Genomic DNA, 12,433 nt, shown 5'->3' with positions numbered 1-12,433 from the left:
TCTGGTAGCAGAAGCTGAATCCCTTAAAACGGGAGCTCAAAACTGCATCACACGTGCCCAACGGAGAAAGACAGAGGCCGGCAGACAGCACTCGGCCCCTGTGGGAAGTCAGTGCAAGGGTCTGCTGTACCTGCCGGCGACCACTTACTCAGGATCGGCTTCTCATTTAAAACCTTCCTATGGGGCGCCTGGGTGGCTCAGTGGTCAAGTGTCTGCCTTCAGCTTGGGTCATGAACCCAGGGTCCTGGAATCAAGCCCCGCATCAGGCTCTTTGCTCAGCAGGGAGCCTGCTCCCCCCGGCCCCTCTGCCTGCCTCTCTGCCTACTTGTGATCTCTCTCTATCAAATGGATAAATAAAAATTTTCAAAAAAATAAATAAATAAAACCTTCCTATAGGGGCGTCTGGGTGGCTCAGTGGGTTAAAGCCTCTGCCTTCGGCTCAGGTTGTGATCCCAGGGCCCTGGGATGGAGCCCCACATGGCGGGAAGCCTGCTTCTCCCTTTCCCACTCACCCTGCTTGTGATCCCTCTCTTGCTCTCTCTTTCTGTCAAATAAATAAATAAAATCTTTTAAAAACTAAAATAAAAAAATTTAAAAAGCAAACCTTCCTATAAAATATTTTGAAACTGGGCACCTGGGTGGCTCAGTGGGTTAAACCTCTGCCTTCAGCTCAGGTCATGATCTCAGGGTCCTAGGATCGAGCCCCACATCAGGCTCTCTGCCTACTTGTGATCTCTCTCTGTCAAATAAATAAATAAAAATCTTTAAAAAAAAATATTTTGAAACTATCCTAAATTTTTGTTTAAAAAAGTTTCTTTTACGTAACTGGTTCTGCTTTTTCCCAAATTGTATTGTGATGGTATTACAAAGCTGAGAGTACCTGTTGCCATCATGTAATTATTCTCATTACACTGTACACGCTACTAACAATAAAAAGCAGATTTTAATTTGATGACTCAGCCCACTATTTCCTAAACAATAGATTTTTTTGTGAGCACCAGTCATTGGAAACATTTGAAATAGGAGAACACTTCTCTCCACCAGTGGTTCTATGTACCATAGGAAAAGTAAGAGACAGTTTCTTGTTGGGCTCAACACATTTTTAACTGGCTTCAAAAAATTATGTTTTTACAGGTCTGTCTCCCTGAGTGTTCTGTAATGGCCCGGAAGGTAGGTACAATGTCCTATTCATTTTTGTATCTCTAATACTTCTTGCTCAGGAACCAGCGTATGACAGATACCCAGTAATACTGGGTTTTACTTCCTTATTAAGAGGGAGCAAGGTGGGGCACCTGGGTGGCTCAGTCATTAAGCGTCCGCCTTTGGCTCGGGTCATGGGATCAAGCCACACATTGGGGCTCCCTGCTCAGCGGGAAGCCTGCTTCTCCCCTCTCCCACTCCCCCTGACCCCCGCTGTGTTTCCTCTCTCGCTGTCTCTCTTTCAAGTAAATACATAAAATCTTTCAAAAAAGAAAAAAAAAAGGGGGTGGCAGCAAGGCATAATGGTTAAGACCCTGCCCTCAAGAACCAGACTGCATGTGTTTGAATCCCAGCTTTGCACTTAATTAGCTGAGTGGCCTCGGCAAGTCTTTTAAATTCTCTGAGCCTCAAGGGGATCCCCCTCAAAGGGATGATAATAGCACCCACTTGTAAGGATTGGGGGAGAATGAAATTTTATGAACACACGCAAAGCTCTTAGGGCCTGGACCATAGGAAGTGCTACTGCTCTCTACTCAGCAAATACTTACTGGTCCAGGTTTAATGGACTATGTCTCTCTAAAATTCTGAAATTGAAGCCCTAATCCCCCGGGTGATGGTGCGTGGAGGTGGGGTGTTTGGGAGGTAAATTCGATTTAGATGAGGTCATGAAGCAGGATAATGTCATCCTAGGAAGAGGAGGAGTGAGATCATGGTCTCTGTCCATGTTCATACACCCCGGAAAAACCATGGGAGCACACAGTGAGAAGGTGGCCTTCTGCAAGCCAGGAAGAGGACCCGCACCAAGAACCCCACTCTGCTGGGACCCTTCTCTCTCCCAGCCTCCGGAACCGTGAAAAATAAATGTCTGTGGAAGTGCCCCAGTCGATGGCCTCCTGTTCCGGAAGCCTGAATGGACTAAGGTCTTAGACCCCGCTCAGACAGGTCTTTCGGCTCCATGGGTGCCACCCCCCAATCAGCTCTGGGTTCCTAAACCCATTCTCAGTGCTCTGGCGTGGACCACTTCGACTCCCCAAGTGTCCACTGAGATCTCCTCTCGGTCCTGCCCTTTGGCAGCTGTGGCGCCACTAGCCTTTGATCTGCCTATCTATTCCCATCTGGAGGACTCCTGGCTCTCCTGGTGTGGCCCCTGCCTGACCAGTCCGTCCAGCCTCCAGCATCGTCCAGGGCGAGGGCACACAGCTCAGGGCATCAGCATTCGGACCGCGTCTGTCTCCCTGTTCCAGCTGCCCATGTGCCTACAGCTGGGCCAGACTGCTGTCCCGTGTCACTCCTCGGTCTCTAATTACATATTTGTATTTACTTGTTTACCATCGCCTCCCCGACCAGACTGTAAGCTCTGCTCTGAGGGCAGAGGCCTATCTTGTTGACGCTGTCCATTTCCTACTGAGTTTTCTAGTCGAACCCAACACTCACTCATTCATTCACTCCCTGGACAACCACTGAGCCACTCCCTGTCTAACACTGATTGACGATGGACATACAGACAAAACCCAGGCTCCCTGACCTCAAGAATCACCCAGTCTAATGGAGGGAGGGACAACTGTATGCTGTAATAGGGACATGAGTGACTTTAGGGTGACAAAGAGAGGGGACAATGCTGTCTGAGCATCCTGGCTTGGAAAAACCTTCACAGGTAAGGTACTCCGGTTAGGTCTTAATAAAATGCAGATATCTACTTAGGCTGACAAAAAGATCTGAAGCATCTCGGGCAGACAGGAAAGTAACCCCAAGGGCCAGAAAAGCACAACGCTGGGAAGAGCGTTCCCAGACCAGTAAGCAGAGCGAGCACTGCTGAGTCCAGGGCCGGAGGGAGGCAGGTGCAGAGTGTACACAGAGCCTCTCCCCTGCCTAGACGCCACTAAACCATCAATGTAGCGAACATGTCCACTGATCCAGGCACTGAGATAAGAGTTCTACATGCATTTACCTTGTTCGATTTTCACAACCAGCTTAAGAAGTGGTTATAACGTCTCCCTGTTTTCAGATGGAGACAGTCAGGCACCACGTGACTAAGCAGTTTGCCCACGGCCACACTGGCAATAAGTTGTAGAGGTGTGATTCCTACCTAGGCTGGCCTGATTGTAAAATTCATGCTTTCCTACACCCACTAAGCCTGGGTAGGTGCCTTGGGCCTTTGGTATGTTGCCATCATAATGAAATGTAATTGCCACTTACTTGTCTCCCTCTAGAAGGTGGGTCTCATGAGGGCAGAGACTCTGCTGTGCTCACTGCTATGTCTCTAGGACCTGGCACATTGCCTGGTAGAGTACAGGCATTAACAGTGTGTGTTAAGAATATACCAGAGGGGCACCTGGGTGACTCAGTGGGTTAAAACCTCTGCCTTTGGCTCAGGTCATGATTCCAGGGTCCTGGGATCAAGCTGACATCGGGCTCCCTGCTCAGTGGGAAAGCCTGCTTCTTCTCCCTCTCCCACTCCTCCTGCTTGTGTTTCTTCTCTCGCTGTGTATCTCTCTGTCAAATAAATAAACAAAATCTTTAAAAAAAAAAAAAAAAAAGGATACCTGAGTGCATGGGGGGAGTGACTCCTGATCTCAAAGTCGTGAGTTCAAGCCCCACACCGGAGGTAGAGGCTACTTTTTTTTTAAAGATTCTATTTATTAGAGAGAGAGAGAGTCGGGCTGGGAGGAACAGAGGGAGAGGGAGAGAAAGAATCCCAAGCAGACTCCCCGCTGAGTGTGGAGTCCAGGCAGAGCTAGATCTCGGGACTGTGAGACCACAACCCCAGCCGAAATGGGAGTCCGGATGCTTAACTGACTGAGCCACCCAGGACCCCCGAGATGTTTTTTTTTTTTTTTTTTTTTAAGTAATAATGAAATGAATGAATGAACAGGGCTTTGAACTCTTTTCTTTTCTTTTTTTTTTTAAGATTTTATTTATTTATTTGACAGACAGAGATCACAAGTAGGCAGAGAGGCAGGCAGAGAGAGAGAGAGAGAGAGAGAGAGGGAAGCAGGCTTCCTGTGGAGCAGAGAGCCCGATGCGGGGCTCGATCCCAGGACCCTGAGATCATGACCCGAGCCGAAGGCAGCAGCCCAAACCACGGAGCCACCCAGGCGCCCCTTGAACTCTTTCCTAATGTGCACTACTGCCCTTCTTCGTCCCTTTGATGAAGGAATCCTAGAAATCATTCTTAAACCAAGATCTGTGTGCAAACCACAAGTGGTTGCCCCCTCTCACTTTGGTCAGACAGAGAAAAGCTCCCTGCGGTGCTGGACTGGACTCACGCCGCATGGGCAGACCCCTCCCCAAGCACGGGGGCTTCTGCTACCTCCCTCCCCTCCACCCTCATCCCATCAGTGCACAAACTCTCAACACCCTTTGAAAGGATGCTTAGAAGGTTGGCCCTCGGCTGGAGTCTGGAAACCTGGACTTGGTGAAGGTTCCCACCATTCCCAGGGCCCATGAGAGTGCCTCACTCCCTAAACTGTTTGCACAAACAGTGTAATTCATCCTAACACCAGCTTTCCTTTGGGGAACCTGAACTTCTGGTACCTGCTCTGCAGAGAATGCCGATGGAGCAAGTCCCAGACTCGGCTCTGGGCGCCTTCTCCCTTTGCTGATTTCCCGTTGGATCCCTGACTGTAATCATCACCGCGATCACTCTGTGCTAAGTCCTCTGAGTCCTCTTACCCACCACTGAAACTGGGGGTGGTCCTTGGGATGCCAAGACATTGTCTCTGCACAGGAGCAGCATTGTGAAATGTTCCTGTCCAGTCCTGTCTGCGAAAGGAGGAGAGGCCACAGGGGCCGGGCTGGAATGCAAAGGTGTGCAACTGGCTGAGTGGGATTGGGGACAGACAGACAAGTCCGAATAGATGGGGCTAACTCAGCCCCTGGCCGACCAGCAAGTGCCAGGCAGAGCCGAGCAGCTAGTTCACAGCCACTGACCGTGAACCCTCTCCTCTACTAAGGACAGGTTCTCCCAAATGATAACCTAGAACACTCTGGGCAGTGTTTGGCTTTCTTCCAAAACCCAAGAGATGCTCTGCATCCTCAGATACAATGAAGATTCCTTTAAAATTAAATGTAAAAATAAAATGAGGGCATGTTTGTCTGGACGGCACGAAACCAGCAGGAAGAGTGGAGCACAGCTCAGCTTCGGAAGAGCCAGAGCACTGGGCAGCCACTGTCCTTGGCTTTGTCTTCTGTAGCCAAGCTGACCTTCATAACCCAGACGTCAGCACCCACGCTCTGAATCGGCTTATACCCAGTCACGCTAAGGAGACTGGGCCCATAGTGGCACAGATCCTAAAGCTATTAGGCTGAGCGGCAAATACATGAAAGGAAGAGAAGGAAAATTCGAGGCCACTACCTGCATAAAGGGCTCTTGCTCCAGGCTGACAAGGCTCACCTTGCTTGGTTCTAGGCGGAGTGTGGCTGGTGGTGACAGGCAAGAACAGGGAGAGGGGTCAGTCTTGACTCCAGGACTGTGGCCGGAGGGACTAAAGGGGCCCCTGGTCTGATGAGGAAAGTTCGCACTTGACCCTGTGGTCCCCAAGCAGCACATCCCACCGCCCGGTAACGCTGGGCTTCCTGGAAGGGGTGGGAAGGCCAGGCCTACAGCTACAGCACCCACTACCATGACAGCCCTGTGCCTCCCTCCTCTGCAACCAACGCCCCAGACAGGCCCTTACTCCCCAGTTTACATGGAGTTTGTGGGTCCCAGCTGGCTTTGGTCTCCTCAGAGCCTTCTGCCCCTGCTTTCCCTATCCCAGAGGCTTCTTCTCTTCCTCCAGCCACCCCCGCCCACCATATCCCCACATTTCAGCTCCTGGCACCTGGGTCTGCCTCCCTCGGATGCTACCCCCTTCCCTGGCTCCACCAAGCTCCTGTCTGCCCAGGGCCCCCCGCTGCCCTCCAGCTCTGTCCCTTCCCCCACTCTCGCTCCAATCTGACATTTCCAAATGCCTCCCAACCATTGGTTCTCCACACACCAGCCCCAGCCCAGCAGCATCAGCGCTGCTGGAAAACTCCTTAGACAGGCAGATCCTCAAGCCCCACCCCGACCTACCAAGTCGGAAGCTAAAAACAGGGAGCGGGCTGCGGATCTGTGTTTGGACAAGCCATCCGGGGGATCCAGACGCAGCCAGTGCTTGGGAACCACCGCCCTCCACACTCCACCTGCTTCTCCTGTGGCTGTCTCCAACAATTCTCCAACGTTTCCAAATCCAGCCTAACTTCCTATTTCTCACAACACCGCCTACCTTTACCAATAAGGCAGGAACAAAACAGCACAACCCAAGTTCGATATGGCGGGCCTTCCAAAATGCAACAGGTATTTTTAAAATCCATGACGGACTTGTGACTGTAGAGTGTGAAGGTAATTCTCTATGTTAGGATGGTGCACAACACTGCCGGGCAGCTTGGGAAAGAAAAAACAGAATGAACTACCTCATGCAAAATATCTATCAGTAGCCTGCATGGGGTACAGGAAGATGACCCCAATAAAATACAGACAATATATTGTATATAAAAACAATGTATTAATAGTATTTTTCTGTGAAGGGGCAGATGGAGAAGGAGAAAGAGAATCTTAATCAGTGCAGAGCTGGACAAGGGGCTCGACCTCACAACCCTTGAGACCATGCCCTGAGCCAAAATCAAGAGTCAGATGCTTAACCGACTGAGCCATGCAGAGGTCCCAATAAGGTTATTTTTTAATGGCCTAAAGCAAGAAGAGAATTATAGATTCAGTTACCTAAAAAGTATTAGGTACCTCAAATAGGTAGCTTCTTCTTTCTTTTTTGCATTATAAATTTCTCCCAAATGAAAATAAGAGATCAATTTCTACTATCTTTTTAAAATTTACAAGCACTTTTACAAATAAGGTTCATTGCAGTCTTTACTGTAATCTTTTTTTTTTAAAGATTTTATTTATTTATTTGACAGACAGAGATCACAAGTAGAGAGGCACGCAGAGAGAGAGAGGAGGAAACAGGCTCCCTGCCCTGCAAAAAGCCGGAGGCGGGGCTTGATCCCAGAACCCTGGGATCATGACCAAGCTGGCGGAAGGCAGAGGCTTTAACCCACAGAGCCACCGAAACACCCCTTCTTACTGTAATCTTAAAGGGAGATAATTGCCCCTAACTCAGAGTCTCTGAGCTGTTCCGGGCAGATGTCAGTCCTGCACCTAGACCCTGTGCCCTTCCTTTAGGACTCCTCTCAGGATGCCACACAGACACTGACTGGCCAGTCTGCAGAGATGGCAAGGCTGACTGAGTTCAGTAAGGAGAATGCCCACATCTCGCCGAGCCACAATAATGCTACAGTCTAGTCAAGGATTATCTAACTCCTCACTCATCACAGGTCTTGTGGTACCGTGGAAAGAATCCTTCGATTTTAAATCATTTGCTCTTTGGGAATTTATTTCCGTTTTGGCTCATCTTTTTATTTGCCTAAGGACCTAGTGTATTGTAGTACCTGATATTCCAAAAGATATTAATGAATACATAGCTTCTTGGAGGTGAAGGGGAGTTTGTAGGCAGGGACGATTCTACATGGAAGAACAATTCTACATGGTCTAGAGTAGGAACACCACAAGTGGCTTCAGTTTTCTCATCTGTAAAATGGGGGAAAAGAACTACCTCTCTCAAAGTCATTATAAAGATTTAATGAGAATGTATCTGAAAGTACCTAATTTGCAGTAGGCATGGACTCTAAGTCCAATAGTCCAATGCCTTGATCTCTCCTATGGAGACCAGTGGGTTCTTTCAAACATTCAGGATAATGAACTTCAGATCTTAAGAGGGATGACGTCATCCATTTTTACTAACCGCCCTAAATGATTCCCCTGGCATCACTGAAAAAACCATTCACGTTTGAACACATTCTGAGGAATTTTTTCCTCATGTATGGACTACAAAACAGCATTTGTGGGTGGCCTGAGTGGCTCAGTGGGTTAAGCCTCTGCCTTCAGCTCGAGTCATGATCACAGGGTCCTGGGATCAAGCCCCGAATCAGACTCTCCGCTCAGCAGGGAGCCTGTTTCCCACCCCACCCCCGCCTGCCTCTCTGCCTACTTGTGGTCTCTCTCTTTCTGTCAAATAAATAAATAAAATCTTTAAAACAAAACAAAACAAAACAAAACAAAAAACCAGGGGCACCTGGGTGGCTCAGAGGGTTAAAGCCTCTGCCTTTGGCTCAGGTCATGATCCCAGGAGCGTGGGATCAAGCCCCGCATCGGGCTCTCTGCTCAGCGGGGAGCCTGCTTCCTCCTCTCTCTCTGCCTGCCTCTCTGCCTACTTGTGATCTTTGTCTGTCAAATAAATAAAATCTTTAAAAAAAAAAAAAAAAAACACCCAGCATTTGTTCACCAAATAAAACTCTGAACCATATTGCTATTTCAGAAGAGAACTCAGCGGAAGAAAGGAAACCTTTTCTCTTCAGTCTTCCTACAATTACGAGGGAACAACAATCTGAATTTCTGTGAGTACAAGAATATCCTCAAGAGGGAGAATTTTTGTCTAACCTTGCCCATTTAAATGATCTTTTATTCATCATTTCAAAGGGATTTTTTTCAGGCAAAGGAAGCTGTAAGTTCCTGTCTACAAGTCGATAGCTTCTTTCCGATAAAAGTCTTAACACAGGAAAAGTCAAGTGTCTTAGTAAAAGAAAAAAGAATGTTGGGAAGAAGCTGAAGGATCTCCCACTCATCAGCTAGTCAGTAAATCTTCCCAATATCCTTGATCACTTACATATTCGAAATCACATTCTTTTTTTTTTTTTAGAGATTTTTAAACTAATTTTTAAAGATTTTATTTTTAAGTTATTTCTACACCCAACATGGGGGTACCCCAACTCACAAACCCCAGGAGTGGCACGCTCTCCCTGCAGAGCCAGCCAGGCACCCTGAACCCATATCCTTGATCCGTAACAATGAGGCTCTTAGCTCATGGATGAAACCGCTCTTATTAGTTTGTCAATTCACACTTGTGTTCGCACTGAAATGCATGTCCTCACGTCACAAGCTGGGCAATTTTAAGCAGATGCAGGCAAATGACTTTCATTATTCCCAGGCTTTCCTTCAATTATAAGAACATTTTCACAACATTTTCACTCATTCAGGATGAAAGCAGAAACAAAATACGTAGTTTGGGATATTTGGGAAAATTATTTCAAATCTGCTTTCTGAAGTCTTGCTGTGACCTCCTCCTTTATATACCAAGCAACAACTTTTTCCTTAAGGTTTATTCCAACTACTTTCAAAAATGTGTCTGAGTCACTGTGGAAAAAAAATATATATATATAAACAGGCTACCTAAAATAAAGCCAGTTAGGGGTGCCTGGGTGGCTCAGTGCGTTAAGCCACTGCCTTCAGCTCAGGTCATGATCTCAGGGTCCTGGGATGGAGCCCCGCATCGGGCTCTCTGCTCATCAGGGAGCCTGCTTCCTCCTCTCTCTCTCTGCCTGCTTGTCATCTCTATCAAATAAATAAATAAAATCTTAAAATAAAGCCAGTTAAAGGAAGCATAGAGATAAATGTCATCGGGCATCTAGTTATGAATGTGCATATAGTCTGAGCCCTGGGTAGCTCCATTCTTTTGGAGCCAAAACAAAAAGGAAACCCTCATGGCTTTCTGACTGTCTCTATTAAAAGAAAGCACATGCACTCCAAAAACCTGGCGCTCCGGTGCCGTGTCCACAGAACAGTGACCCAGGAATCTCTACATGTTTATACAAACTCTGTGAATCTGATCTTCCTTTTTACTTTACATTCCGATCCAACCTTTCTCCACCCTACAAAAAATATCATTTAAAATATACAGAATGTGCGCGGCTGGAGAGAGGGGAGAATGGGCTATTGTTTAATGGGTAGAGTTTTTGTTCCGAACCATGAAAAAGTTCTGGAAACGAAGAGTTGGGATGGTTGCACTGTCAGTGTACGTAATGTTACCGAATCGTACACGTAAAAGGGTTAAAATGCTGAATTTCATGATATGTATATTTTATCATAGTAATAACAGAGAAGGGGGCGGGAGAATGGTGTACCCGGGGGACGGACAGTAGGGAGGGCATGGGATGTAATGAGCACCAGGTGTGGGTGCTCTGTAATCACAGATCCGTGCCTCTGAAACCAACAATACATTATATGGTAATTAGCCGAATTTAAATAGCTTAAAAAATAACAACAGTCAAAGAATAAAAGTACCCAGAAACAAAAAAAATTCACAGGCCCATGTCCAGATCTCGCTGAGGAGCCTGACCCTGAGGGGGAGGGGCTGTGACCCAGGCTGCTTAAGGGTGTTTGTCCTGCTTTGGCAAAATGAAGGTTCTGATGTAGGACTTGACGAAAATGTGCGGGAGCGTGTTGTAAATCACTCCTTCACAGTGGACAGAACACTTCGCCCCAAGATACCCGAGGCCGGTGCTTTTCACACGTTAGTGTGCAAACGTCCCCCAGGGGCTCACAACCCAGCAGGTGCGGATCCACTGTCGCAGGCCCCCAGGTGAAGGCGCCGATGCTCACAGCCTCAGTTGAACCCGCAAGGCCCCAGAGCCCGGTCCAGAACCACGGGCCCCCGCCAGGAAATGAGGAGGGCTGACCACACCTTTCAGGTGAACTGGTTCGGAAGGGAAGTTACCTGCCAACCACCGTTCGTAAAAATGCGTTGAGAAACACCCAGAAAGCCTTGGCGCGCAGGGGGCTTCCCAAGTGTCCCCACCCACCCCCGGGACTAGGAAGCCGCCGCAGACGACGAGGAGAGTTGTCAGAGAGGCAGTTTCGCAGACAGCCCTCGCCCAGACTTCAAAACAGCCGAGAATGCCCTTCTCGAGCTCGAAGAATGCCTGGAATTCAGTGGCCTTTATCCAACATAAAGATCCCCAACTCGGTGCTGACTTAGTTCCCTATAGAACCCCGCAGCCTTGAGCACCGACAGCGCCCCGCATGTTAAAGGGAAGGGGGAGACCCTGGAAGGCTCTCGGGCGCTGGGGACACAGATCGCGGCTCGGCGGGCAGCTCGGGCCCGCGGGCACGTCCGGGAGTGTGCAGTCCCGGGCTCCCGGCGGTGTGGGGTGTGCAGGCCCCGTGGCTGAGACCCGCCCGAGACTCCGCAGGCGATCCCCAACTGCTCGCAACTAACCCGCGCCGCCCTCGGCCCCACGGCACCAGCTCCTGCCCCCTTAAAGCTGGCTGCGCCAACAGAAACCAGAGGCCCTTCTATCCTGGTTCAAGAGAAGCTCAACAGAAAGTGAAACGGTCCCTGTTCCTTGGGGGAGAAGGCGTCAGTCCAGGTAGGAAAGAGACGGTGGCCGCGGGGCACCTGGAGCTGCCCCAGGTGCCGGCTAAAACCCACTTCCGGACGATCCCCCAAGAGAAACCCTATGATGCGCCGTCGTCCCCCGGGAGGACCCAGAGCCAGAAGTCCGCTAAGCATCCCAGAAAGGAAAAAATCGTGCCCAATAAAGTACACCCCGAATCCACAGGGAGATGGGGGGGCGGGCATCAACTCGCATGTACTGTCGCTGCCCCTCAGCTCCGCTCGCACGCCGACCCAGGGCGCCAGTGCACCGCCAGACCCCGCCAAGTCCCTCGCTCGCAGAGGCGCGACGGGTGGCGGCATCCCCGCGACGCCGGGGCCCTGGCGGCCGCGGGGCGGGCGCTCGGGGGCCGGGGAGGGGAGGGGAGGGGAGGGGGGAGGGTACTCGCCTGCGGGCTGGGGGCGGCCGCAGTCGCCGGGGTCGTGCGCAGGACGAGGGCGGGTCCCAGGGGCGCGCTCCGACGCGACGCCGGCTGCAGGGCGGGTGTCCCCTGCGCCGCCGGCGCTCGTCGCTGGTGGCGCCTGGCCCGGGCCGGAGTGCGGGACGCTGCCCAGGGAATGGGCGGGCACGACTGGCCGCGGTCGCTGCTCCTGTGTATTATTGTGGACTCGAGCTATTTCCTGTTTGGAGGTTTGGGAGGAAAAAAATATATATATCTAGGGTGGGGGCAGGGGGAGTGGGCGGCGGAGAGCCAGAGAGCGGCGGCGCGGAGGGGAGGAGGGTGGGCTGCGGCCGTCACCCGCTTCCCGGAGACCCCGAGGGTGCCAGGTGCGCCAGTCTGGCCAAGAGACGAGGCTTACTGCAGCTGTACTTCGGGGTGTTCGCAACGACTTGGGGGTGGGGGGCTCGCACGGGCCACCCAGCAGTGGTCGCAGGGACCACCTGGCCCCCAGCCCGGGCATCCATTCCCCTTCCCCTCCCCTTCCCTGCC

At 50.4% G+C, this 12,433-nt stretch overlaps 1 protein-coding gene across 2 annotated transcripts in view; it reads right to left on the bottom strand.

Moving 5' to 3' along the window:
- TJP2 (tight junction protein 2) overlaps nt 1-11,999 on the bottom strand; it is a 121,546-nt gene extending 109,547 nt beyond the window's left edge. Inside the window, exon 1 of one of the 2 annotated variants that reach the window (XM_045065070.1) lies at nt 11,891-11,999. The gene's annotated coding sequence lies outside the window, so the exon portion shown is untranslated. The remainder of the gene's footprint in view (nt 1-11,890) is intronic. The other variant, XM_045065069.1, reaches the window with a different exon arrangement.
- Between the last annotated feature and the right edge of the window lie 434 nt (nt 12,000-12,433).

This window comes from Mustela putorius, unplaced genomic scaffold (assembly GCF_011764305.1).
Source record: "Mustela putorius furo isolate JIRA1106 unplaced genomic scaffold, ASM1176430v1.1 tig00003854_pilon_pilon_pilon, whole genome shotgun sequence".
Taxonomy (NCBI): domain Eukaryota; kingdom Metazoa; phylum Chordata; class Mammalia; order Carnivora; family Mustelidae; genus Mustela; species Mustela putorius.
Note: the sequence above shows the minus strand (reverse complement) of the source record. Positions and strands in the feature narration are given on the sequence as shown.